This window comes from Oncorhynchus masou, chromosome 12, assembly GCF_036934945.1.
Source record: "Oncorhynchus masou masou isolate Uvic2021 chromosome 12, UVic_Omas_1.1, whole genome shotgun sequence".
NCBI lineage: Eukaryota > Metazoa > Chordata > Actinopteri > Salmoniformes > Salmonidae > Oncorhynchus > Oncorhynchus masou.
Window position 1 is genome coordinate 7,234,521 of NC_088223.1, and position 27,846 is coordinate 7,262,366.

Consider the following 27,846-nt stretch of genomic DNA (forward strand, 5'->3'; position numbering starts at 1 on the left):
AACAGTGAGTTCTAATAGATCAGCCATCCAGTGTGTTCTAATCGATCAGCCAACCAGTGAGTTCTAACAAAAGAATCAACCAGTGAGTTCTAATAGATCAGCCAACCAGTGTGTTCTAACAGCAGATCAAACCAGTGTGTTCTAATAGATCAGCCAACCAGTGAGATCTAATAGATCAGCCAACTGGTGTGTTCTAATAGATCAGCCAATCAGTATGTTCTAATAGAAGATCTAAACAGTGAGTTCTAATAGATCAGCCATCCAGTGTGTTCTAATCGATCAGCCAACCAGTGTGTTCTAATGGAAGATCCAACCAGGAGTTCTAATAGATCATCCAACCAGTGTGTTCTAATAGAAGATCCAACCAGTGATTTCTAATAGATCAGACAACCAGTATATTCTAATATATCAGCCAACCAGTGAGTTCTAATAGATCAGCCAACTGGTGTGTTCTAATTGATCAGCCAACCAGTGAGTTCTAATAGAAGATCCAACCAGTGAGTTCTAATAGATCAGCCAACCAGTGAGTTCTAATTGATCAGCCATCCAGTGAGTTCTAATAGATCAGCATACTGGTGTGTTCTAATTGATCAGCCAACCGGTGTGTTCTAATTGATCAGCCAAACAGTGAGTTCTAATAGAAGATCCAACCAGTGAGTTCTAATAGATCAGCCAACCAGTGAGTTCTAATAGATCAGCCAACCAGTGTGTTCTAATAGATCAGCCAATCAGCGTGTTCTAATAGAAGATCTAAACAGTGAGTTCTAATGGATCAGCCATCCAGTGTGTTCTAATCGATCAGCCAACCAGTGTGTTCTAATGGAAGATCCAACCAGTGAGTTCTAATAGATCAGCCAACCAGTGTGTTCTAATAGAAGATCCAACCAGTGATTTCTAATAGATCAGCCAACCAGTGTGTTCTAATAGATCAGCCAACTGGTGTGTTCTAATAGATCAGCCAACTGGTGTGTTCTAATAGATCAGCCAACTGCTGTGTTCAAATTGATCGGCCAACCAGTGAGTTCTAATTGATCAGCCAACCAGTGTGTTCTAATAGATCAGCCAATCAGCGTGTTCTAATAGAAGATCGAAACAGTGATTTCTAATCGATCAGCCAGCCAGTGTGTTCTAATCGATCAGCTAACCAGTGAGTTCTAATGGAAGATCCAACCAGTGAGTTCTAATAGATCAGCCAACCAGTGTGTTCTAATAGAAGATCCAACCAGTGATTTCTAATAGATCAGCCAACCAGTGAGTTCTAATAGATCAGCCAACCAGTGAGTTCTAGTAGATCAGCCAACCAGTGAGTTCTAATAGATCAGCCAATCAGCGTGATCTAATAGAAGATCCAAACAGTGAGTTGTAATAGATCAGCCAGCCAGTGTGTTCTAATAGACGATCCAACCAGTGAGTTCTAATAGATCAGCCAACCAGTGAGTTTTAATAGATCATCCAACTGGTGTGTTCTAATTGATCAGCCAACCGGTGTGTTCTAATTGATCAGCCAACCAGTGAGTTCTAATAGATCAGCCAACCAGTGTGTTCTAATAGATCAGCCAACCGGTATGTTCTAATTGATCAGCCACCTGGTGTGTTCTCATTGATCAGCCAACTGGTGTGTTCTCATCGATCAGCCAACCGGCGTGTTCTAATAGATCAGCCAACCAGCACGTTCTAATAGATCAGCCAACCAGCACGTTCTAATAGATCAGCCAACCAGTGTGTTCTAATAGATCAGCCAACCAGTGAGTTCTAATAGATCATCCAACCGGTGTGTTCTAATAGAAGATCCAACCAGTGAGTTCTAATTGATCAGCCAACCAGAGTGTTCTTATAGGTCAGCCAACCAGTGTGCTCTAATATATCAGGCAACCAGTGTGTTCTAATTGATCAGCTAACCAGTGAGTTCTAGTAGATCAGCCAACCAGCGAGTTCTAATAGATCAGCCAACAGGTGTGTTCTAATAGATCAACCAACTGGTGTGTTCTAATTGATCAGCCAACCTGTGTGTTCTAATAGGTAAGCAAACCAGTGAGTTCTAGTAGATCAGCCAACCGGTGAGTTCTAGTAGATAAGCCAACCGGTGAGTTCTAATAGATCAGCCAACCAGTGAGTTCTAATAGATCAGCCAACTGGTGTGTTCTAACTGATCAGCCAACTGGTGTGTTCTAATTGGTCAGCCAACCTGTGTGTTCTAATAGATCAGCCAACTGGTGTGTTCTAATAGATCAGCCAACTGGTGTGTTCTAATAGATCAGCCAACTGCTGTGTTCAAATTGATCGGCCAACCAGTGAGTTCTAATTGATCAGCCAACCAGTGTGTTCTAATAGAAGATCCAACCAGTGATTTCCAATAGATCAGCCAACCAGTGAGTTCTAATAGATCAGCCAACCAGTGAGTTCTAGTAGATCAGCCAACCAGTGAGATGTAATAGATCAGCCAACTGGTGTGTTCTAATTGATCAGCCAACCAGTGAGTTCTAATAGAAGATCCCTCCAGTGAGTTCTAATAGATCAGCCAACCAGTGAGTTCTAATAGATCAGCCAACCAGTGTGTTCTAATAGAAGATCCAACCGGTGATTTCTAATAAATCAGCCAACCAGTGAGTTCTAATAGATCAGCCAACCAGTGAGTTCTAGTAGATCAGCCAACCAGTTAGTTCTAATAGATCAGCCAATCAGCGTGATCTAATAGAAGATCCAACCAGTGAGTTCTAATAGATCAGCCAACCATTGAGTTCTAATAGATCAGCCAACCATTGAGTTCTAATAGATCAGCCAACCTTTGTGTTCTCATAGAAGATCCAACCAGTGAGTTCTAATATATCAGCCAACCAGTGTGTTCTAATAGATCAGCCAACCAGTGTGTTCTAATGGAAGATCCAACCAGTGATTTCAAAAAGATCAGACAACCAGTATATTCTAATATATCAGCCAACCAGTGAGTTCTAATAGATCAGCCAACTGGTGTGTTCTAATTGATCAGCCAACCAGTGAGTTCTAATAGAAGATCCAACCAGTGAGTTCTAATAGATCAGCCAACCAGTGTGTTCTAACAGCAGATCAAACCAGTGAGTTCTAATAGATCAGCCAACCAGTGAGTTCTAATTGATCAGCCAACCAGTGAGTTATAATAGATCAGCATACTGGTGTGTTCTAATTGATCAGCCAACCGGTGTGTTCTAATTGATCAGCCAAACAGTGAGTTCTAATAGATCAGCCATCCAGTGTGTTCTAATCGATCAGCCAACCAGTGTGTTCTAACAGCAGATCAAACCAGTGTGTTCTAATAGATCAGCCAACCAGTGAGATCTAATAGATCAGCCAACTGGTGTGTTCTAATTGATCAGCCAACCAGTGAGTTCTAATAGAAGATCCAACCAGTGAGTTCTAATAGATCAGCCAACCAGTGAGTTCTAATAGATCAGCCAACCAGTGTGTTCTAATAGATCAGCAAATCAGCATGTTCTAATAGAAGATCTAAACAGTGAGTTCTAATAGATCAGCCATCCAGTGTGTTCTAATCGATCAGCCAACCAGTGTGTTCTAATGGAAGATCCAACCAGTAAGTTCTAATAGATCAGCCAACCAGTGTGTTCTAATAGAAGATCCAACCAGTGTGTTCTAATAGATCAGCCAACCAGTGTGTTCTAATAGATCAGCCAACTGGTGTGTTCTAATTGATCAGCCAACCGGTGTTTTCTAATTGATCAGCCAACCAGTGCGTTCTAATAGATCAGCCAACCAGTGAGTTCTAATAGATCAGCCAACTGGTGTGTTCTAATTGATCAGCCAACCAGTGAGTTCTAGTAGATCAGCCAACCAGTGAGTTCTAGTCGATCAGCCAACTGGTGTGTTCTAATAGATCAGCCAACTGCTGTGTTCAAATTGATCGGCCAACCAGTGAGTTCTAATAGATCAGCCAACCAGTGTGTTCTAATAGATCAGCCAATCAGCGTGTTCTCATAGAAGATCCAACCAGTGTGTTCTAATAGATCAGCCAATCAGCGTGTTCTAATAGAAGATCTAAACAGTGAGTTCTAATAGATCAGCCATCCAGTGTGTTCTAATCGATCAGCCAACCAGTGTGTTCTAATGGAAGATCCAGCCAGTGAGTTCTAATAGATCAGCCAACCAGTGTGTTCTAATAGAAGATCCAACCAGTGATTTCTAATAGATCAGCCAACCAGTGTGTTCTAATAGATCAGCCAACCTGTGTGTTCTAATAGATCAGCCAACCTGTGTGTTCTAATAGATCAGCCAACCTGTGTGTTCGAATAGATCAGCCAACTGCTGTGTTCAAATTGATCGGCCAACCAGTGAGTTCTAATTGATCAGCCAACCACTGTGTTCTAATAGATCAGCCAATCAGCGTGTTCTAATAGAAGATCCAAACAGTGAGTTCTAATCGATCAGCCAGCCAGTGTGTTCTAATCGATCAGCCAACCAGTGAGTTCTAATGGAAGATCTAACCAGTGAGTTCTAATAGATCAGCCAACCAGTGTGTTCTAATGGAAGATCCAACCAGTGAGTTCTAATAGATCAGCCAACCAGTGTGTTCTAATAGAAGATCCAACCAGTGATTTCTAAAAGATCAGACAACCAGTATATTCTAATATATCAGCCAACCAGTGAGTTCTAATAGATCAGCCAACTGGTGTGTTCTAATTGATCAGCCAACCAGTGAGTTCTAATAGAAGATCCAACCAGTGAGTTCTAATAGATCAGCCAACCAGTGTGTTCTAACAGCAGATCAAACCAGTGAGTTCTAATAGATCAGCCAACCAGTGAGTTCTAATAGATCAGCATACTGGTGTGTTCTAATTGATCAGCCAACCGGTGTGTTCTAATTGATCAGCCAAACAGTGAGTTCTAATAGATCAGCCATCCAGTGTGTTCTAATCGATCAGCCAACCAGTGTGTTCTAACAGCAGATCAAACCAGTGTGTTCTAATAGATCAGCCAACCAGTGAGATCTAATAGATCAGCCAACTGGTGTGTTCTAATTGATCAGCCAACCAGTGTGTTCTTTTAGATCAGCCAATCAGCGTGTTCTAATAGAAGATCTAAACAGTGAGTTCTAATAGATCAGCCATCCAGTGTGTTCTAATCGATCAGCCAACCAGTGTGTTCTAATAGAAGATCCAACCAGTGATTTCTAATAGATCAGCCAACCAGTGTGTTCTAATAGATCAGCCAACCTGTGTGTTCTAATAGATCAGCCAACCTGTGTGTTCTAATAGATCAGCCAACTGGTGTGTTCTAATAGATCAGCCAACTGCTGTGTTCAAATTGATCGGCCAACCAGTGAGTTCTAATTGATCAGCCAACCAGTGTGTTCTAATAGAAGATCCAAACAGTGAGCTCTAATCGATCAGCCAGCCAGTCTGTTCTAATCGATCAGCCAACCAGTGAGTTCTAATGGAAGATCCAACCAGTGAGTTCTAATAGATCAGCCAACCAGTGTGTTCTAATAGAAGATCCAACCAGTGATTTCCAATAGATCAGCCAACCAGTGAGTTCTAATAGATCAGCCAACCAGTGAGTTCTAGTAGATCAGCCAACCAGTGAGATGTAATAGATCAGCCAACTGGTGTGTTCTAATTGATCAGCCAACCAGTGAGTTCTAATAGAAGATCCCTCCAGTGAGTTCTAATAGATCAGCCAACCAGTGAGTTCTAATAGATCAGCCAACCAGTGTGTTCTAATAGAAGATCCAACCAGTGATTTCTAATAAATCAGCCAACCAGTGAGTTCTAATAGATCAGCCAACCAGTGAGTTCTAGTAGATCAGCCAACCAGTTAGTTCTAATAGATCAGCCAATCAGCGTGATCTAATAGAAGATCCAACCAGTGAGTTCTAATAGATCAGCCAACCATTGAGTTCTAATAGATCAGCCAACCATTGAGTTCTAATAGATCAGCCAACCTTTGTGTTCTCATAGAAGATCCAACCAGTGAGTTCTAATATATCAGCCAACCAGTGTGTTCTAATAGATCAGCCAACCAGTGTGTTCTAATGGAAGATCCAACCAGTGATTTCAAAAAGATCAGACAACCAGTATATTCTAATATATCAGCCAACCAGTGAGTTCTAATAGATCAGCCAACTGGTGTGTTCTAATTGATCAGCCAACCAGTGAGTTCTAATAGAAGATCCAACCAGTGAGTTCTAATAGATCAGCCAACCAGTGAGTTCTAATTGATCAGCCAACCAGTGAGTTCTAATAGATCAGCATACTGGTGTGTTCTAATTGATCAGCCAACCGGTGTGTTCTAATTGATCAGCCAAACAGTGAGTTCTAATAGATCAGCCATCCAGTGTGTTCTAATCGATCAGCCAACCAGTGTGTTCTAACAGCAGATCAAACCAGTGTGTTCTAATAGATCAGCCAACCAGTGAGATCTAATAGATCAGCCAACTGGTGTGTTCTAATTGATCAGCCAACCAGTGAGTTCTAATAGAAGATCCAACCAGTGAGTTCTAATAGATCAGCCAACCAGTGAGTTCTAATAGATCAGCCAACCAGTGTGTTCTAATAGATCAGCAAATCAGCATGTTCTAATAGAAGATCTAAACAGTGAGTTCTAATAGATCAGCCATCCAGTGTGTTCTAATCGATCAGCCAACCAGTGTGTTCTAATGGAAGATCCAACCAGTGAGTTCTAATAGATCAGCCAACCAGTGTGTTCTAATAGAAGATCCAACCAGTGTGTTCTAATAGATCAGCCAACCAGTGTGTTCTAATAGATCAGCCAACTGGTGTGTTCTAATTGATCAGCCAACCGGTGTTTTCTAATTGATCAGCCAACCAGTGCGTTCTAATAGATCAGCCAACCAGTGAGTTCTAATAGATCAGCCAACTGGTGTGTTCTAATTGATCAGCCAACCAGTGAGTTCTAGTAGATCAGCCAACCAGTGAGTTCTAGTCGATCAGCCAACTGGTGTGTTCTAATAGATCAGCCAACTGCTGTGTTCAAATTGATCGGCCAACCAGTGAGTTCTAATAGATCAGCCAACCAGTGTGTTCTAATAGATCAGCCAATCAGCGTGTTCTCATAGAAGATCCAACCAGTGTGTTCTAATAGATCAGCCAATCAGCGTGTTCTAATAGAAGATCTAAACAGTGAGTTCTAATAGATCAGCCATCCAGTGTGTTCTAATCGATCAGCCAACCAGTGTGTTCTAATGGAAGATCCAACCAGTGAGTTCTAATAGATCAGCCAACCAGTGTGTTTTAATAGAAGATCCAACCAGTGATTTCTAATAGATCAGCCAACCAGTGTGTTCTAATAGATCAGCCAACCTGTGTGTTCTAATAGATCAGCCAACCTGTGTGTTCTAATAGATCAGCCAACCTGTGTGTTCGAATAGATCAGCCAACTGGTGTGTTCTAATAGGTCAGCCAACTGCTGTGTTCAAATTGATCGGCCAACCAGTGAGTTCTAATCGATCAGCCAGCCAGTGTGTTCTAATCGATCAGCCAACCAGTGAGTTCTAATGGAAGATCTAACCAGTGAGTTCTAATAGATCAGCCAACCAGTGTGTTCTAATGGAAGATCCAACCAGTGAGTTCTAATAGATCAGCCAACCAGTGTGTTCTAATAGAAGATCCAACCAGTGATTTCTAAAAGATCAGACAACCAGTATATTCTAATATATCAGCCAACCAGTGAGTTCTAATAGATCAGCCAACTGGTGTGTTCTAATTGATCAGCCAACCAGTGAGTTCTAATAGAAGATCCAACCAGTGAGTTCTAATAGATCAGCCAACCAGTGTGTTCTAACAGCAGATCAAACCAGTGAGTTCTAATAGATCAGCCAACCAGTGAGTTCTAATAGATCAGCATACTGGTGTGTTCTAATTGATCAGCCAACCGGTGTGTTCTAATTGATCAGCCAAACAGTGAGTTCTAATAGATCAGCCATCCAGTGTGTTCTAATCGATCAGCCAACCAGTGTGTTCTAACAGCAGATCAAACCAGTGTGTTCTAATAGATCAGCCAACCAGTGAGATCTAATAGATCAGCCAACTGGTGTGTTCTAATTGATCAGCCAACCAGTGTGTTCTAATAGATCAGCCAATCAGCGTGTTCTAATAGAAGATCTAAACAGTGAGTTCTAATAGATCAGCCATCCAGTGTGTTCTAATCGATCAGCCAACCAGTGTGTTCTAATAGAAGATCCAACCAGTGATTTCTAATAGATCAGCCAACCAGTGTGTTCTAATAGATCAGCCAACCTGTGTGTTCTAATAGATCAGCCAACCTGTGTGTTCTAATAGATCAGCCAACCAGTGTGTTCTAACAGCAGATCAAACCAGTGAGTTCTAATAGATCAGCCAACCAGTGAGTTCTAATTGATCAGCCAACCAGTGAGTTCTAATAGATCAGCATACTGGTGTGTTCTAATTGATCAGCCAACCGGTGTGTTCTAATTGATCAGCCAAACAGTGAGTTCTAATAGATCAGCCATCCAGTGTGTTCTAATCGATCAGCCAACCAGTGTGTTCTAACAGCAGATCAAACCAGTGTGTTCTAATAGATCAGCCAACCAGTGAGATCTAATAGATCAGCCAACTGGTGTGTTCTAATTGATCAGCCAACCAGTGTGTTCTAATAGATCAGCCAATCAGCGTGTTCTAATAGAAGATCTAAACAGTGAGTTCTAATAGATCAGCCATCCAGTGTGTTCTAATCGATCAGCCAACCAGTGTGTTCTAATAGAAGATCCAACCAGTGATTTCTAATAGATCAGCCAACCAGTGTGTTCTAATAGATCAGCCAACCTGTGTGTTCTAATAGATCAGCCAACCTGTGTGTTCTAATAGATCAGCCAACCTGTGTGTTCTAATAGATCAGCCAACCTGTGTGTTCTAATAGATCAGCCAACTGGTGTGTTCTAATAGATTAGCCAACTGCTGTGTTCAAATTGATCGGCCAACCAGTGAGTTCTAATTGATCAGCCAACCAGCGTGTTCTAATAGAAGATCCAAACAGTGAGTTCTAATCGATCAGCCAGCCAGTGTGTTCTAATCGATCAGCCAACCAGTGAGTTCTAATGGAAGATCTAACCAGTGAGTTCTAATAGATCAGCCAACCAGTGTGTTCTAATAGAAGATCCAACCAGTGATTTCTAATAGATCAGCCAACCAGTGAGTTCTAATAGATCAGCCAACCAGTGAGTTCTAGTAGATCAGCCAACCAGTTAGTTCTAATAGATCAGCCAATCAGCGTGATCTAATAGAAGATCCAACCAGTGAGTTCTAATAGATCAGCCAACCATTGAGTTCTAATAGATCAGCCAACCATTGAGTTCTAATAGATCAGCCAACCTTTGTGTTCTCATAGAAGATCCAACCAGTGAGTTCTAATAGATCAGCCAACCAGTGTGTTCTAATAGAAGATCCAACCAGTGATTTCTAATAGATCAGCCAACCAGTGAGTTCTAATAGATCAGCCAACCAGTGAGTTCTAGTAGATCAGCCAACCAGTGAGTTCTAATAGATCAGCCAATCAGCGTGATCTAACAGAAGATCCAAACAGTGAGTTGTAATAGATCAGCCAGACAGTGTGTTCTAATAGACGATCCAACCAGTGAGTTCTAATAGATCAGCCAACCAGTGAGTTTTAATAGATCATCCAACTGGTGTGTTCTAATTGATCAGCCAACCGGTGTGTTCTAATTGATCAGCCAACCAGTGAGTTCTAATAGATCAGCCAACCAGTGTGTTCTAATAGATCAGCCAACCGGTATGTTCTAATTGATCAGCCAACTGGTGTGTTCTCATTGATCAGCCAACTGGTGTGTTCTCATTGATCAGCCAACCGGCGTGTTCTAATAGATCAGCCAACCAGCACGTTCTAATAGATCAGCCAACCAGTGTGTTCTAATAGATCAGCCAACCAGTGAGTTCTAATAGATCATCCAACCGGTGTGTTCTAATAGAAGATCCAACCAGTGAGTTCTAATTGATCAGCCAACCAGATTGTTCTTATAGGTCAGCCAACCAGTGTGCTCTAATATATCAGGCAACCAGTGTGTTCTAATTGATCAGCTAACCAGTGTGTTCTAATTGATCAGCCAACCAGTGTGTTCTAATAGATCAGCCAACCGGTGTGTTCTAATAGATCAGCCAACCAGTGAGTTCTAGTAGATCAGCCAACCAGCGAGTTCTAATAGATCAGCAAACAGGTGTGTTCTAATAGATCAACCAACTGGTGTGTTCTAATTGATCGGCCAACCAGTGAGTTCTAATTGATCAGCAAACAAGTGTGTTCCAATTGATCAGCCAACCAGTGTGTTCTAATAGATCAGCCAACCAGTGTGTTCTAATAGAAGATCTAACCAGTGAGTTGTAATAGATCAGCCAGCCAGTGTGTTCTAATAGATCAGCCAACCAGTGTGTTCTCATAGAAGATCCAACCAGTGAGTTCTAATTGATCAGCCAACCAGTGAGATCTAATAGATCAGCCAACCAGTGTGTTCTAATAGATCAGCCAAACAGTGTGTTCTAATAGATCAGCCAACTGGTATGTTCTAATTGATCAGACAACTGGTGTGTTCTCATTGATCAGCCAACCAGTGTGTTCTAATTGATCAGCCAACCAGCACGTTCTAATAGATCAGCCAACCAGCACGTTCTAATAGATCAGACCCACCAGTGAGTTCTAATAGATCAGCCAACCAGTGTGTTCTAATAGATCAGCCAGCTGGTGTGTACTAATTGATCAGCCAACCAGTGAGTTCTAATAGATCATCCAACGGTTGTGTTCTAATAGATCAGCCAACCAGTGAGTTCTAATAGATCAGCCAACCAGCGAGTTCTAATAGATCAGCCAACAGGTGTGTTCTAATAGATCAGCCAACAGGTGTGTTCTAATAGATCAGCCAACCGGTGTGTTCTAATTGATCAGCCAACCGGTGTGTTCTAATTGATAAGCAAACAAGTGTGTTCTAATTGATCAGCCAACCAGTGTGTTCTAATAGATCAGCCAACCAGCACGTTCTAATAGATCAGACCCACCAGTGAGTTCTAATAGATCAGCCAACCAGTGTGTTCTAATAGATCAGCCAGCTGGTGTGTACTAATTGATCAGCCAACCAGTGAGTTCTAATAGATCATCCAACTGTTGTGTTCTAATAGATCAGCCAACCAGTGCGTTCTAGTAGATCAGCCAACCAGCGAGTTCTAATAGATCAGCCAACCAGCGAGTTCTAATAGATCAGCCAACAGGTGTGTTCTAATAGATCAGCCAACAGGTGTGTTCTAATAGATCAGCCAACCGGTGTGTTCTAATTGATCAGCCAACCGGTGTGTTCTAATTGATAAGCAAACAAGTGTGTTCTAATTGATCAGCCAACCAGTGTGTTCTAATAGATCAGCCAACCAGTGTGTTCTAATAGAAGATCTAACCAGTGAGTTGTAATAGATCAGCCAGCCAGTGTGTTCTAATAGATCAGCCAACCAGTGTGTTCTCATAGAAGATCCAACCAGTGAGTTCTAATAGATCAGCCAACCAGTGAGTTCTAATAGATCATCCAACTGGTGTGTTCTAATTGATCAGCCAACCAGTGAGATCTAATAGATCAGCCAACCAGTGTGTTCTAATAGATCAGCCAAACAGTGTGTTCTAATAGATCAGCCAACTGGTATGTTCTAATTGATCAGACAACTGGTGTGTTCTCATTGATCAGCCAACCAGTGTGTTCTAATTGATCAGCCAACCAGCACGTTCTAATAGATCAGCCAACCAGCACGTTCTAATAGATCAGACCCACCAGTGAGTTCTAATAGATCAGCCAACCAGTGTGTTCTAATAGATCAGCCAGCTGGTGTGTACTAATTGATCAGCCAACCAGTGAGTTCTAATAGATCATCCAACTGTTGTGTTCTAATAGATCAGCCAACCAGTGAGTTCTAGTAGATCAGCCAACCAGCGAGTTCTAATAGATCAGCCAACCAGCGAGTTCTAATAGATCAGCCAGCTGGTGTGTACTAATTGATCAGCCAACCAGTGAGTTCTAATTGATCAGCCAACCAGTGAGTTCTAATAGATCATCCAACTGGTGTGTTCTAATTGATCAGCCAACCAGTGAGTTCTAATAGATCAGCCAACCAGTGTGTTCTAATTGATCAGCCAACCGGTATGTTCTAATTGATCAGCCAACTGGTGTGTTCTCATTGATCAGCCAACCAGCGAGTTCTAATAGATCAGCCAACAGGTGTGTTCTAATAGATCAACCAACTGGTGTGTTCTAATTGATCAGCCAACCGGTGTGTTCTAATTGATCAGCCAACCAGTGAGTTCTAATAGATCATCCAACTGGTGTGTTCTAATAGATCAGCCAACCAGTGTGTTCTAATAGATCAGCCAACTGGTATGTTCTAATTGATCAGTCAACTGGTGTGTTCTCATTGATCAGCCAACCAGTGTGTTCTAATTGATAAGCCAACCAGCACGTTCTAATAGATCAGCCAATCTGCACGTTCTAATAGATCAGCCAACCAGTGAGTTCTAATAGATCAGCCAACCAGTGAGTTCTAATAGATCATCCAACTGGTGTGTTCTAATAGATCAGCCAACCAGTGTGTTCTAATAGATCAGCCAACTGGTATGTTCTAATTGATCAGTCAACTGGTGTGTTCTCATTGATCAGCCAACCAGTGTGTTCTAATAGATCAGCCAACTGGTATGTTCTAATTGATCAGTCAACTGGTGTGTTCTCATTGATCAGCCAACCAGTGTGTTCTAATAGATCAGCCAGCTGGTGTGTACTAATTGATCAGCCAACCAGTGTTTTCTAATAGACCAGCCAACTGGTGTGTTCTAATTGATCAGCCAACCAGTGAGTTCTAATAGATCAGCCAACTGGTGTGTTCTAATATATCAGCCAACCAGTGAGTTCTAATAGATCATCCAACCGGTGTGTTCTAATAGAAGATCCAACCAGTGAGTTCTAATAGAAGATCCAACCAGTGAGTTCTAATTGATCAGCCAACCAGAGTGTTCTTATAGGTCAGCCAAACAGTGTGCTCTAATATATCAGACAACCAGTGTGTTCTAATTGATCAGCTAACCAGTGTGTTCTAATTGATCAGCCAACCAGTGTGTTCTAATAGATCAGCCAACCGGTGTGTTCTAATAGATCAGCCAACTGTTGTGTTCTAATTGATCAGCCAACCAGTGAGTTCTAGTAGATCAGCCAACCAGCGAGTTCTAATAGATCAGCCAACAGGTGTGTTCTAATAGATCAGCCAACCTGTGTGTTCTAATAGATCAGCCAACCAGTGTGCTCTAATAGATCAGCCAACCAGTGTGTTCTAATAGAAGATCCAACCAGTGAGTTCTCGTCGATCAGCCAACCAGTGTGTTCTAATAGATCAGCCAACCAGTGTGTTCTAATAGATCAGCCAACCGGTGTTATCTAGTAGATAAACCAACCAGTGAGTTCTAATAGATCAGCCAACCGGTGTGTTTTAATAGATCAGCCAATCAGTGAGTTCTAATAGATCAGCCAACCAATGTGTTCCAATAGAAGATCATACCAGTGAGTTCTAATTGATCAGCCTACCAGTGTGTTCTAATAGATCAGGCAACCAGTGAGTTCTAATAGATCAGCCAACTGGTGAGTTCTAATTGATCAGCCAACCAGTGTGTTCTAATAGAAGATCCAAACAGTGAGCTCTAATCGATCAGCCAGCCAGTCTGTTCTAATCGATCAGCCAACCAGTGAGTTCTAATGGAAGATCCAACCAGTGAGTTCTAATAGATCAGCCAACCAGTGTGTTCTAATAGAAGATCCAACCAGTGATTTCCAATAGATCAGCCAACCAGTGAGTTCTAATAGATCAGCCAACCAGTGAGTTCTAGTAGATCAGCCAACCAGTGAGATCTAATAGATCAGCCAACTGGTGTGTTCTAATTGATCAGCCAACCAGTGAGTTCTAATAGAAGATCCCTCCAGTGAGTTCTAATAGATCAGCCAACCAGTGAGTTCTAATAGATCAGCCAACCAGTGTGTTCTAATAGAAGATCCAACCAGTGATTTCTAATAAATCAGCCAACCAGTGAGTTCTAATAGATCAGCCAACCAGTGAGTTCTAGTAGATCAGCCAACCAGTTAGTTCTAATAGATCAGCCAATCAGCGTGATCTAATAGAAGATCCAACCAGTGAGTTCTAATAGATCAGCCAACCATTGAGTTCTAATAGATCAGCCAACCATTGAGTTCTAATAGATCAGCCAACCTTTGTGTTCTCATAGAAGATCCAACCAGTGAGTTCTAATAGATCAGCCAACCAGTGAGTTCTAATATATCAGCCAACCAGTGTGTTCTAATAGATCAGCCAACCAGTGTGTTCTAATGGAAGATCCAACCAGTGATTTCTAAAAGATCAGACAACCAGTATATTCTAATATATCAGCCAACCAGTGAGTTCTAATAGATCAGCCAACTGGTGTGTTCTAATTGATCAGCCAACCAGTGAGTTCTAATAGAAGATCCAACCAGTGAGTTCTAATAGATCAGCCAACCAGTGTGTTCTAACAGCAGATCAAACCAGTGAGTTCTAATTGATCAGCCAACCAGTGAGTTCTAATAGATCAGCATACTGGTGTGTTCTAATTGATCAGCCAACCGGTGTGTTCTAATTGATCAGCCAAACAGTGAGTTCTAATAGATCAGCCATCCAGTGTGTTCTAATCGATCAGCCAACCAGTGTGTTCTAACAGCAGATCAAACCAGTGTGTTCTAATAGATCAGCCAACCAGTGAGATCTAATAGATCAGCCAACTGGTGTGTTCTAATTGATCAGCCAACCAGTGAGTTCTAATAGAAGATCCAACCAGTGAGTTCTAATAGATCAGCCAACCAGTGAGTTCTAATAGATCAGCCAACCAGTGTGTTCTAATAGATCAGCAAATCAGCATGTTCTAATAGAAGATCTAAACAGTGAGTTCTAATAGATCAGCCATCCAGTGTGTTCTAATCGATCAGCCAACCAGTGTGTTCTAATGGAAGATCCAACCAGTGAGTTCTAATAGATCAGCCAACCAGTGTGTTCTAATAGAATATCCAACCAGTGTGTTCTAATAGATCAGCCAACCAGTGTGTTCTAATAGATCAGCCAACTGGTGTGTTCTAATTGATCAGCCAACCGGTGTTTTCTAATTGATCAGCCAACCAGTGCGTTCTAATAGATCAGCCAACCAGTGAGTTCTAATAGATCAGCCAACTGGTGTGTTCTAATTGATCAGCCAACCAGTGTGTTCTAATAGGTAAGCAAACCAGTGAGTTCTAGTAGATCAGCCAACCAGTGAGTTCTAGTCGATCAGCCAACTGGTGTGTTCTAATAGATCAGCCAACTGCTGTGTTCAAATTGATCGGCCAACCAGTGAGTTCTAATAGATCAGCCAACCAGTGTGTTCTAATAGATCAGCCAATCAGCGTGTTCTCATAGAAGATCCAAACAGTGGGTTCTAATAGATCAGCCATCCAGTGTGTTCTAATCGATCAGCCAACCAGTGTGTTCTAATGGAAGATCCAACCAGTGAGTTCTAATAGATCAGCCAACCAGTGTGTTCTAATAGAAGATCCAACCAGTGATTTCTAATAGATCAGCCAACCAGTGTGTTCTAATAGATCAGCCAACCTGTGTGTTCTAATAGATCAGCCAACCTGTGTGTTCTAATAGATCAGCCAACCTGTGTGTTCGAATAGATCAGCCAACTGGTGTGTTCTAATAGGTCAGCCAACTGCTGTGTTCAAATTGATCGGCCAACCAGTGAGTTCTAATTGATCAGCCAACCAGTCTGTTCTAATAGATCAGCCAATCAGCGTGTTCTAATAGAAGATCCAAACAGTGAGTTCTAATCGATCAGCCAGCCAGTGTGTTCTAATCGATCAGCCAACCAGTGAGTTCTAATGGAAGATCTAACCAGTGAGTTCTAATAGATCAGCCAACCAGTGTGTTCTAATGGAAGATCCAACCAGTGAGTTCTAATAGATCAGCCAACCAGTGTGTTCTAATAGAAGATCCAACCAGTGATTTCTAAAAGATCAGACAACCAGTATATTCTAATATATCAGCCAACCAGTGAGTTCTAATAGATCAGCCAACTGGTGTGTTCTAATTGATCAGCCAACCAGTGAGTTCTAATAGAAGATCCAACCAGTGAGTTCTAATAGATCAGCCAACCAGTGTGTTCTAACAGCAGATCAAACCAGTGAGTTCTAATAGATCAGCCAACCAGTGAGTTCTAATTGATCAGCCAACCAGTGAGTTCTAATAGATCAGCATACTGGTGTGTTCTAATTGATCAGCCAACCGGTGTGTTCTAATTGATCAGCCAAACAGTGAGTTCTAATAGATCAGCCATCCAGTGTGTTCTAATCGATCAGCCAACCAGTGTGTTCTAACAGCAGATCAAACCAGTGTGTTCTAATAGATCAGCAAATCAGCGTGTTCTCATAGAAGATCCAACCAGTGTGTTCTAATAGATCAGCCAATCAGCGTGTTCTAATAGAAGATCTAAACAGTGAGTTCTAATAGATCAGCCAACCAGTGAGTTCTAATAGAAGATCCAACCAGTGAGTTCTAATAGATCAGCCAACCAGTGAGTTCTAATAGATCAGCCAACCAGTGTGTTCTAATAGATCAGCAAATCAGCATGTTCTAATAGAAGATCTAAACAGTGAGTTCTAATAGATCAGCCATCCAGTGTGTTCTAATCGATCAGCCAACCAGTGTGTTCTAATGGAAGATCCAACCAGTGAGTTCTAATAGATCAGCCAACCAGTGTGTTCTAATAGAATATCCAACCAGTGTGTTCTAATAGATCAGCCAACCAGTGTGTTCTAATAGATCAGCCAACTGGTGTGTTCTAATTGATCAGCCAACCGGTGTTTTCTAATTGATCAGCCAACCAGTGCGTTCTAATAGATCAGCCAACCAGTGAGTTCTAATAGATCAGCCAACTGGTGTGTTCTAATTGATCAGCCAACCAGTGTGTTCTAATAGGTAAGCAAACCAGTGAGTTCTAGTAGATCAGCCAACCAGTGAGTTCTAGTCGATCAGCCAACTGGTGTGTTCTAATAGATCAGCCAACTGCTGTGTTCAAATTGATCGGCCAACCAGTGAGTTCTAATAGATCAGCCAACCAGTGTGTTCTAATAGATCAGCCAATCAGCGTGTTCTCATAGAAGATCCAAACAGTGGGTTCTAATAGATCAGCCATCCAGTGTGTTCTAATCGATCAGCCAACCAGTGTGTTCTAATGGAAGATCCAACCAGTGAGTTCTAATAGATCAGCCAACCAGTGTGTTCTAATAGAAGATCCAACCAGTGATTTCTAATAGATCAGCCAACCAGTGTGTTCTAATAGATCAGCCAACCTGTGTGTTCTAATAGATCAGCCAACCTGTGTGTTCTAATAGATCAGCCAACCTGTGTGTTCGAATAGATCAGCCAACTGGTGTGTTCTAATAGGTCAGCCAACTGCTGTGTTCAAATTGATCGGCCAACCAGTGAGTTCTAATTGATCAGCCAACCAGTCTGTTCTAATAGATCAGCCAATCAGCGTGTTCTAATAGAAGATCCAAACAGTGAGTTCTAATCGATCAGCCAGCCAGTGTGTTCTAATCGATCAGCCAACCAGTGAGTTCTAATGGAAGATCTAACCAGTGAGTTCTAATAGATCAGCCAACCAGTGTGTTCTAATGGAAGATCCAACCAGTGAGTTCTAATAGATCAGCCAACCAGTGTGTTCTAATAGAAGATCCAACCAGTGATTTCTAAAAGATCAGACAACCAGTATATTCTAATATATCAGCCAACCAGTGAGTTCTAATAGATCAGCCAACTGGTGTGTTCTAATTGATCAGCCAACCAGTGAGTTCTAATAGAAGATCCAACCAGTGAGTTCTAATAGATCAGCCAACCAGTGTGTTCTAACAGCAGATCAAACCAGTGAGTTCTAATAGATCAGCCAACCAGTGAGTTCTAATTGATCAGCCAACCAGTGAGTTCTAATAGATCAGCATACTGGTGTGTTCTAATTGATCAGCCAACCGGTGTGTTCTAATTGATCAGCCAAACAGTGAGTTCTAATAGATCAGCCATCCAGTGTGTTCTAATCGATCAGCCAACCAGTGTGTTCTAACAGCAGATCAAACCAGTGTGTTCTAATAGATCAGCAAATCAGCGTGTTCTCATAGAAGATCCAACCAGTGTGTTCTAATAGATCAGCCAATCAGCGTGTTCTAATAGAAGATCTAAACAGTGAGTTCTAATAGATCAGCCATCCAGTGTGTTCTAATCGATCAGCCAACCAGTGTGTTCTAATAGAAGATCCAACCAGTGATTTCTAATAGATCAGCCAACCAGTGTGTTCTAATAGATCAGCCAACCTGTGTGTTCTAATAGATCAGCCAACCTGTGTGTTCTAATAGATCAGCCAACCTGTGTGTTCTAATAGATCAGCCAACTGGTGTGTTCTAATAGATCAGCCAACTGCTGTGTTCAAATTGATCGGCCAACCAGTGAGTTCTAATTGATCAGCCAACCAGTGTGTTCTAATAGATCAGCCAATCAGCGTGTTCTAATAGAAGATCCAAACAGTGAGTTCTAATCGATCAGCCAGCCAGTGTGTTCTAATCGATCAGCCAACCAGTGAGTTCTAATGGAAGATCTAACCAGTGAGTTCTAATAGATCAGCCAACCAGTGTGTTCTAATAGAAGATCCAACCAGTGATTTCTAATAGATCAGCCAACCAGTGAGTTCTAATAGATCAGCCAACCAGTGAGTTCTAGTAGATCAGCCAACCAGTTAGTTCTAATAGATCAGCCAATCAGCGTGATCTAATAGAAGATCCAACCAGTGAGTTCTAATAGATCAGCCAACCATTGAGTTCTAATAGATCAGCCAACCATTGAGTTCTAATAGATCAGCCAACCTTTGTGTTCTCATAGAAGATCCAACCAGTGAGTTCTAATAGATCAGCCAACCAGTGTGTTCTAATAGAAGATCCAACCAGTGATTTCTAATAGATCAGCCAACCAGTGAGTTCTAATAGACCAGCCAACCAGTGAGTTCTAGTAGATCAGCCAACCAGTGAGTTCTAATAGATCAGCCAATCAGCGTGATCTAATAGAAGATCCAAACAGTGAGTTGTAATAGATCAGCCAACCAGTGAGTTTTAATAGATCATCCAACTGGTGTGTTCTAATTGATCAGCCAACCGGTGTGTTCTAATTGATCAGCCAACCAGTGAGTTCTAATAGATCAGCCAACCAGCGAGTTCTAATAGATCAGCAAACAGGTGTGTTCTAATAGATCAACCAACTGGTGTGTTCTAATTGATCGGCCAACCAGTGAGTTCTAATTGATCAGCAAACAAGTGTGTTCCAATTGATCAGCCAACCAGTGTGTTCTAATAGATCAGCCAACCAGTGTGTTCTAATAGAAGATCTAACCAGTGAGTTGTAATAGATCAGCCAGCCAGTGTGTTCTAATAGATCAGCCAACCAGTGTGTTCTAATTGAAGATCCAACCAGTGAGTTCTAATAGATCAGCCAACCAGTGTGTTCTAATAGATCAGCCAACCAGTGAGTTCTAATAGATTATCCAACCGGTGTGTTCTAATTGATCAGCCAACCAGTGAGTTCTAATTGATCAGCCAACCAGTGAGTTCTAATAGATCAGCCAACCGGTGAGTTCTAATAGATCAGCCAACTGGTGTGTTCTAATTGATCAGACAACCAGTGTGTTCTAATAGATCAGCCAACCAGTGAGTTCTAATAGATCAGCCAACCGGTGTGTTCTAATAGATCAGCCTACCAGTGAGTTCTAGTAGATCAGCCAACCAGTGTGTTCTAATAGAAGATCTAACCAGTGAGTTCTAAAATGATCAGCCAACCAGTGTGTTCTAATAGATCAGCCAACCAGTGAGTTCTAATAGATCAGCCAACCAATGAGTTCTAATAGATCAGCCAACTGGTGTGTTCTAATTGATCAGCCAACTGATGTCTTCATCAGTTCCGGTTGGAGCGAGCGGCCGCATCTACACTTCGGTCCGCAGGTAGTATAACTTTTTATAACTTTTCATTACATTTCGTTATAGTACAACGGTTTGATTTGTCTAATCTTAGCAATTTCTTCTTAGCCAGCTACATAGCCGTCTTTGTATCAACGACAATTGCATAATTATCGTATTTCGTCGTCCTAACGTATCTGCCCAGCAGCTAGCTAAGCAGCTAGCTAAGCAGCTAAGCAGCTAGCTAACATCCACTGTCCACTAGCACTGTAGAAACTATTACACTCAACTGAACGACTCGATTAGCGTAGTGTCAGCTAGCTACATAGTTGTCTTCGTATCCAAGATAATTGTGCAGTTTAGAGTGTGTAGACTTAGAGTGATTATCTTAATTTACCGAGGTTAGCTAGCCAGCTATTTGTCGTCCTTAACGTAGGAAATGCTGCTAGCTAGCTAGCCAACAGCTAGCCAACCTCTACCGAATTGAACTCCAACTACCCGGTCAACATTCCGCGTCGTTCCACAGGTAGTATCACATTTTCATTTCACTTCATTACAGTACAACGGTTTGATTTGTTTGATCGTAGCTAGCCAGCTACATAGCCGTCTTTGTATCTAAGACAATTGTGTAGTCTAGAGCGATTTTCTAGGTTAGCTGGCCAGCTATTGTCGTTCTTCTAACGTAGCTAGCCAGCTAGCCCCGAATAGCAGCACTGTTGTAACTATTACAGTACAACGGTTTGTTTTGTTTGATCGTAGCTAGCTAGCTACATAGCCGTCTTTGTATCTAAGACAATTGTGTAGCCTAGAGCGATTTTCTAGGTTAGCCAGCCAGCTATTGTCGTTCTTTTAAGTAACGGAACGCAATCAACCTTGCTAGCTAGCCAGCTAGCCCCCGAATAGCAGCACTGTAGAAACTATTACACTCGACGGAACGACTTGATTAGTGTAGTGTCAACATCGCAGCCACTACCAGCTAGCCTACTCCAGCAGTACTGTTTCATTTCAATCATTTTAGTCAATAAGATTCTTGCTACGTAAGCTTAACTTTCTGAACATTCGAGACGTGTAGTCCACTTGTCATTCCAATCTCCTTTGCATTAGCGTAGCCTCTTCTGTACCCTGTTAACTATGTGTCTATCTATCCCTGTTCTCTCCTCTCTGCACAGACCATACAAACGCTCCACACCGCGTGGCCGCGGCCACCCTAATCTGGTGGTCCCAGCGCGCACGACCCACGTGGAGTTCCTGGTCTCCGGTAGCCTCTGGAACTGCCGATCTGCGGCCAACAAGGCAGAGTTCATCTCAGCCTATGCCTCCCTCCAGTCCCTCGACTTCCTGGCACTGACGGAAACATGGATCACCACAGATAACACTGCTACTCCTACTGCTCTCTCTTCGTCCGCCCACGTGTTCTCGCACACCCCGAGAGCTTCTGGTCAGCGGGGTGGTGGCACCGGGATCCTCATCTCTCCCAAGTGGTCATTCTCTCTCTCCCCCTTACCCATCTATCTATCGCCTCCTTTGAATTCCATGCTGTCACAGTTACCAGCCCTTTCAAGCTTAACATTCTTATCATTTATCGCCCTCCAGGTTCCCTCGGAGAGTTCATCAATGAGCTTGATGCCTTGATAAGCTCCTTTCCTGAGGACGGCTCACCTCTCACAGTCCTGGGCGACTTTAACCTCCCCACGTCTACCTTTGACTCATTCCTCTCTGCCTCCTTCTTTCCACTCCTCTCCTCTTTTGACCTCACCCTCTCACCTTCCCCCTACTCACAAGGCAGGCAATACGCTCGACCTCATCTTTACTAGATGCTGTTCTTCCACTAACCTCACTGCAACTCCCCTCCAAGTCTCCGACCACTACCTTGTATCCTTTTCCCTCTCGCTCTCATCCAACACTTCCCACACTGCCCCTACTCGGATGGTATCGCGCCGTCCCAACCTTCGCTCTCTCCCCCCGCTACTCTTTCCTCTTCCATCCTTTCATCTCTTCCCTCTGCTCATACCTTCTCCAACCTTTCTCCTGACTCTGCCTCCTCAACCCTCCTCTCTTCCCTTTCTGCATCCTTTGACTCTCTATGTCCCCTATCCTCCAGGCCGGCTCGGTCCTCCCCTCCCGCTCCGTGGCTCGATGACTCATTGCGAGCTCACAGAACAGAGCTCCGGGCAGCCGAGCGGAAATGGAGGAAAACTCGCCTCCCTGCGGACCTGGCATCCTTTCACTCCCTCCTCTCTACATTTTCCTCCTCTGTCTCTGCTGCTAAAGCCACTTTCTACCACTCTAAATTCCAAGCATCTGCCTCTAACCCTAGGAAGCTCTTTGCCACCTTCTCCTCCCTTCTGAATCCTCCTCCCCCTCCCCCCCCTCCTCCCTCTCTGCAGATGACTTCGTCAACCATTTTGAAAAGAAGGTCGACGACATCCGATCCTCGTTTGCTAAGTCAAACGACACCGCTGGTTCTGCTCACACTGCCCTACCCTGTGCTCTGACCTCTTTCTCCCCTCTCTCTCCAGATGAAATCTCGCTTCTTGTGACGGCCGGCCGCCCAACAACCTGCCCGCTCGACCCTATCCCCTCCTCTCTCCTCCAGACCATTTCCGGGGACCTTCTCCCTTACCTCACCTCGCTCATCAACTCATCCCTGACCGCCGGCTACGTCCCTTCCGTCTTCAAGAGAGCGAGAGTTGCACCCCTTCTGAAGAAACCTACACTCGATCCCTCCGATGTCAACAACTACAGACCAGTATCCCTTCTTTCTTTTCTCTCCAAAACTCTTGAACGTGCCGTCCTTGGCCAGCTCTCCCTCTATCTCTCTCAGAATGACCTTCTTGATCCAAATCAGTCAGGTTTCAAGACTAGTCATTCAACTGAGACTGCTCTTCTCTGCATCACGGAGGCGCTCCGCACTGCTAAAGCTAACTCTCTCTCCTCTGCTCTCATCCTTCTAGACCTATCGGCTGCCTTCGATACTGTGAACCATCAGATCCTCCTCTCCACCCTCTCCGAGTTGGGCATCTCCGGCGCGGCCCACGCTTGGATTGCGTCCTACCTGACAGGTCGCTCCTACCAGGTGGCGTGGCGAGAATCTGTCTCCTCGCCACGCGCTCTCACCACTGGTGTCCCCCAGGGCTCTGTTCTAGGCCCTCTCCTATTCTCGCTATACACCAAGTCACTTGGCTCTGTCATAACCTCACATGGTCTCTCCTATCATTGCTATGCAGACGACACACAATTAATCTTCTCCTTTCCCCCTTCTGATGACCAGGTGGCGAATCGCATCTCTGCATGTCTGGCAGACATATCAGTGTGGATGACGGATCACCACCTCAAGCTGAACCTCGGCAAGACGGAGCTGCTCTTCCTCCCGGGGAAGGACTGCCCGTTCCATGACCTCGCCATCACGGTTGACAACTCCATTGTGTCCTCCTCCCAGAGCGCTAAGAACCTTGGCGTGATCCTGGACAACACCCTGTCGTTCTCAACCAACATCATGGCGGTGGCCCGTTCCTGTAGGTTCATGCTCTACAACATCCGCAGAGTACGACCCTGCCTCACACAGGAAGCGGCGCAGGTCCTAATCCAGGCACTTGTCATCTCCCGTCTGGATTACTGCAACTCGCTGTTGGCTGGGCTCCCTGCCTGTGCCATTAAACCCCTACAACTCATCCAGAACGCCGCAGCCCGTCTGGTGTTCAACCTTCCCAAGTTCTCTCACGTCACCCCGCTCCTCCGCTCTCTCCACTGGCTTCCAGTTGAAGCTCGCATCCGCTACAAGACCATGGTGCTTGCCTACGGAGCTGTGAGGGGAACGGCACCGCAGTACCTCCAGGCTCTGATCAGGCCCTACACCCAAGCAAGGGCACTGCGTTCATCCACCTCTGGCCTGCTCGCCTCCCTACCATTGAGGAAGTACAGTTCCCGCTCAGCCCAGTCAAAACTGTTCGCTGCTCTGGCCCCCCAATGGTGGAACAAACTCCCTCACGACGCCAGGACAGCGGAGTCAATCACCACCTTCCGGAGACACCTGAAACCCCACCTCTTCAAGGAATACCTAGGATAGGATAAGTAATCCTTCTCACCCCCCCCCCCCTTAATGACTTAGATGCACTATTGTAAAGTGGCTGTTCCACTGGATGTCAGAAGGTGAATTCACCAATTTGTAAGTCGCTCTGGATAAGAGCGTCTGCTAAATGACTTAAATGTAAATGTAAATGTAAATGTCTTCAACTTGATCAGCCAACCAGTGTGTTCTAATTGATCAGCCAACCAGTGTGTTCTAATAGATCAGCCAACTAGTGAGTTATAGTAGATCAGCCAACCAGTGAGTTCTAATAGATCAGCCAACTGGTGTGTTCTAATTGATCGGCCAACCAGTGAGTTCTAATTGATCAGCCAACCAGTGTGTTCTAATAGATCAGCCAATCAGCGTGATCTAATAGAAGATCCAACCAGTGAGTTCTAATAGATCAGCCAACTTGTGTGTTCTAATTGATCGGCCAACCAGTGAGTTCTAATAGATCAGCCAACCGGTGTGTTCTAATAGATCAGCCAACCAGTGAGTTCTAGTAGATCAGCCAACCAATGTGTTCTAATAGAAGATCCAACCAGTGAGTTCTAAAATGATCAGCCAACCAGTGTGTTCTAATAGATTAGCCAACCAGTGAGTTCTAATAGATCAGCCAACCAGTGAGTTCTAATTGATCAGCCAACCAGTGTGTTCTAATAGGTCAGCAAACCAATGTGCTCTAATACATCAGGCAACCAGTGTGTTCTAATAGATCAGCCAACAAGTGTGTTCTAATAGATCAGGCAACCAGTGAGTTATAATTGATCAGCCAACCAGTGTGTTCTAATAGGTCAGCAAACCAATGTGCTCTAATACATCAGGCAACCAGTGTGTTCTAATAGATCAGCCAAATAGTGTGTTCTAATAGATCAGGCAACCAGTGAGTTCTAATTGATCAGCCAACCGGTGTGTTCTAATAGATCAGCCTACCAGTGAGTTCTAGTAGATCAGCCAACCAGTGTGTTCTAATAGAAGATCTAACCAGTGAGTTCTAAAATGATCAGCCAACCAGTGTGTTCTAATAGATCAGCCAACCAGTGAGTTCTAATAGATCAGCCAACCAATGAGTTCTAATAGATCAGCCAACTGGTGTGTTCTAATTGATCAGCCAACTGATGTCTTCAACTTGATCAGCCAACCAGTGTGTTCTAATTGATCAGCCAACCAGTGTGTTCTAATAGATCAGCCAACTAGTGAGTTATAGTAGATCAGCCAACCAGTGAGTTCTAATAGATCAGCCAACTGGTGTGTTCTAATTGATCGGCCAACCAGTGAGTTCTAATTGATCAGCCAACCAGTGTGTTCTAATAGATCAGCCAATCAGCGTGATCTAATAGAAGATCCAACCAGTGAGTTCTAATAGATCAGCCAACTTGTGTGTTCTAATTGATCGGCCAACCAGTGAGTTCTAATAGATCAGCCAACCGGTGTGTTCTAATAGATCAGCCAACCAGTGAGTTCTAGTAGATCAGCCAACCAGTGTGTTCTAATAGAAGATCCAACCAGTGAGTTCTAAAATGATCAGCCAACCAGTGTGTTCTAATAGATTAGCCAACCAGTGAGTTCTAATAGATCAGCCAACCAGTGAGTTCTAATTGATCAGCCAACCAGTGTGTTCTAATAGGTCAGCAAACCAATGTGCTCTAATACATCAGGCAACCAGTGTGTTCTAATAGATCAGCCAACAAGTGTGTTCTAATAGATCAGGCAACCAGTGAGTTATAATTGATCAGCCAACCAGTGTGTTCTAATAGGTCAGCAAACCAATGTGCTCTAATACATCAGGCAACCAGTGTGTTCTAATAGATCAGCCAAATAGTGTGTTCTAATAGATCAGGCAACCAGTGAGTTCTAATTGATCAGCCAACCAGTGTGTTCTAATAGATCAGGCAACCAGTGAGTTCTAATTGATCAGCTAACCAGTGTGTTCTAATTGATCAGCTAACCAGTGTGTTCTAATTGATCAGCCAACCAGTGTGTTCTAATAGATCAGCCAACCAGTGAGTTCTAGTACATCAGCCAACCAGTGAGTTCAAAAAGATCATCCAATCAGCTTGTTCTAATAGAAGATCCAAACAGTGTGTTCTAATAGATCAGCCAACCAGTGTGTTCTAATTGAAGATCCAACCAGTGAGTTCTAATAGATCAGCCAACCAGTGTGTTCTAATAGATCAGCCAACCAGTGAGTTCTAATAGATTATCCAACCGGTGTGTTCTAATTGATCAGCCAACCAGTGTGTTCTAATAGAAGATCCAACCAGTGAGTTCTAAAATGATCAGCCAACCAGTGTGTTCTAATAGATTAGCCAACCAGTGAGTTCTAATAGATCAGCCAACCAGTGAGTTATAATTGATCAGCCAACCAGTGTGTTCTAATAGGTCAGCAAACCAATGTGCTCTAATACATCAGGCAACCAATGTGTTCTAATAGATCAGCCAACAAGTGTGTTCTAATAGAAGATCCAACCAGTGAGTTCTAAAATGATCAGCCAACCAGTGTGTTCTAATAGATCAGCCATCCAGTGAGTTCTAATAGATCAGCCAACTGGTGTGTTCTAATTGATAAGCCAACCGGTGTGTTCTAATAGATCAGCCAACCAGTGAGTTCTAATAGATCAGCCAACCAGTGAGTTATAATAAATCAGCCAACCGGTATGTTCTAATTGATCAGCCAAGCAGTGTGTTCTTATTGATCAGCCAACCGGTGTGTTCTTATTGATCAGCCAACCAGTGTGTTCTAATAGATTAGCCAACCGGTGTGTTCTAATAGATCAGCCAACCGGTGTGTTCTAATAGATCAGCCAACCAGTGAGTTCTGTAGATCAGCCAACCAGTGTGTTCTAATAGATCAGCCAACCAATGAGTTCTAATAGATCAGCCAACTGGTGTGTTCTAATTGATAAGCCAACCGGTGTGTTCTAATAGATCAGCCAACCGGTGTGTTCTAATAGATTAGCCAACCAGTGAGTTCTAATAGATCGGCCAACCAATGAGTTCTAATAGATCAGCCAACTGGTGTGTTCTAATTGATAAGCCAACAGGTGTGTTCTAATAGATCAGCCAACCGGTGTGTTCTAATAGATCAGCCAAGCAGTGTGTTCTAATTGATCAGCCAACCAGTGTGTTCTAATAGATCAGCCAACTAGTGATTTCTAGTAGATCAGCCAACCAGTGAGTTCTAATTGATCAGCCAACCAGTGAGTTCTAATTGATCAGCCAACCAGTGTGTTCTAGTAGATCAGCCAACAGGTGTGTTCTAATAGATCAGCAAACTGGTGTGTTCTAATTGATCGGCCAACCAGTGAGTTCTAATTGATCAGCCAACCAGTGTGTTCTAATAGAAGATCCAACCAGTGAGTTCTAATAGATCAGCCAACTGGTGTGTTCTAAGATATCAGCCAATCAGTGAGTTCAAATAGATCAGCCAACCAATGTGTTCCAATAGAAGATCAAACCAGTGAGTTCTAATTGATCAGCCAACCAGTGTGTTCTAATAGATCAGGCAACCAGTGAGTTCTAATTGATCGGCCAACCAGTGAGTTCTAATAGATCAGCCAACCGGTGTGTTCTAAGATATCAGCCAATCAGTGAGTTCAAATAGATCAGCCAACCAATGTGTTCCAATAGAAGATCAAACCAGTGAGTTCTAATTGATCAGCCAACCAGTGTGTTCTAATAGATCAGGCAACCAGTGAGTTCTAATTGATCAGCCAACCAGAGTATTCTAACAGGTCAG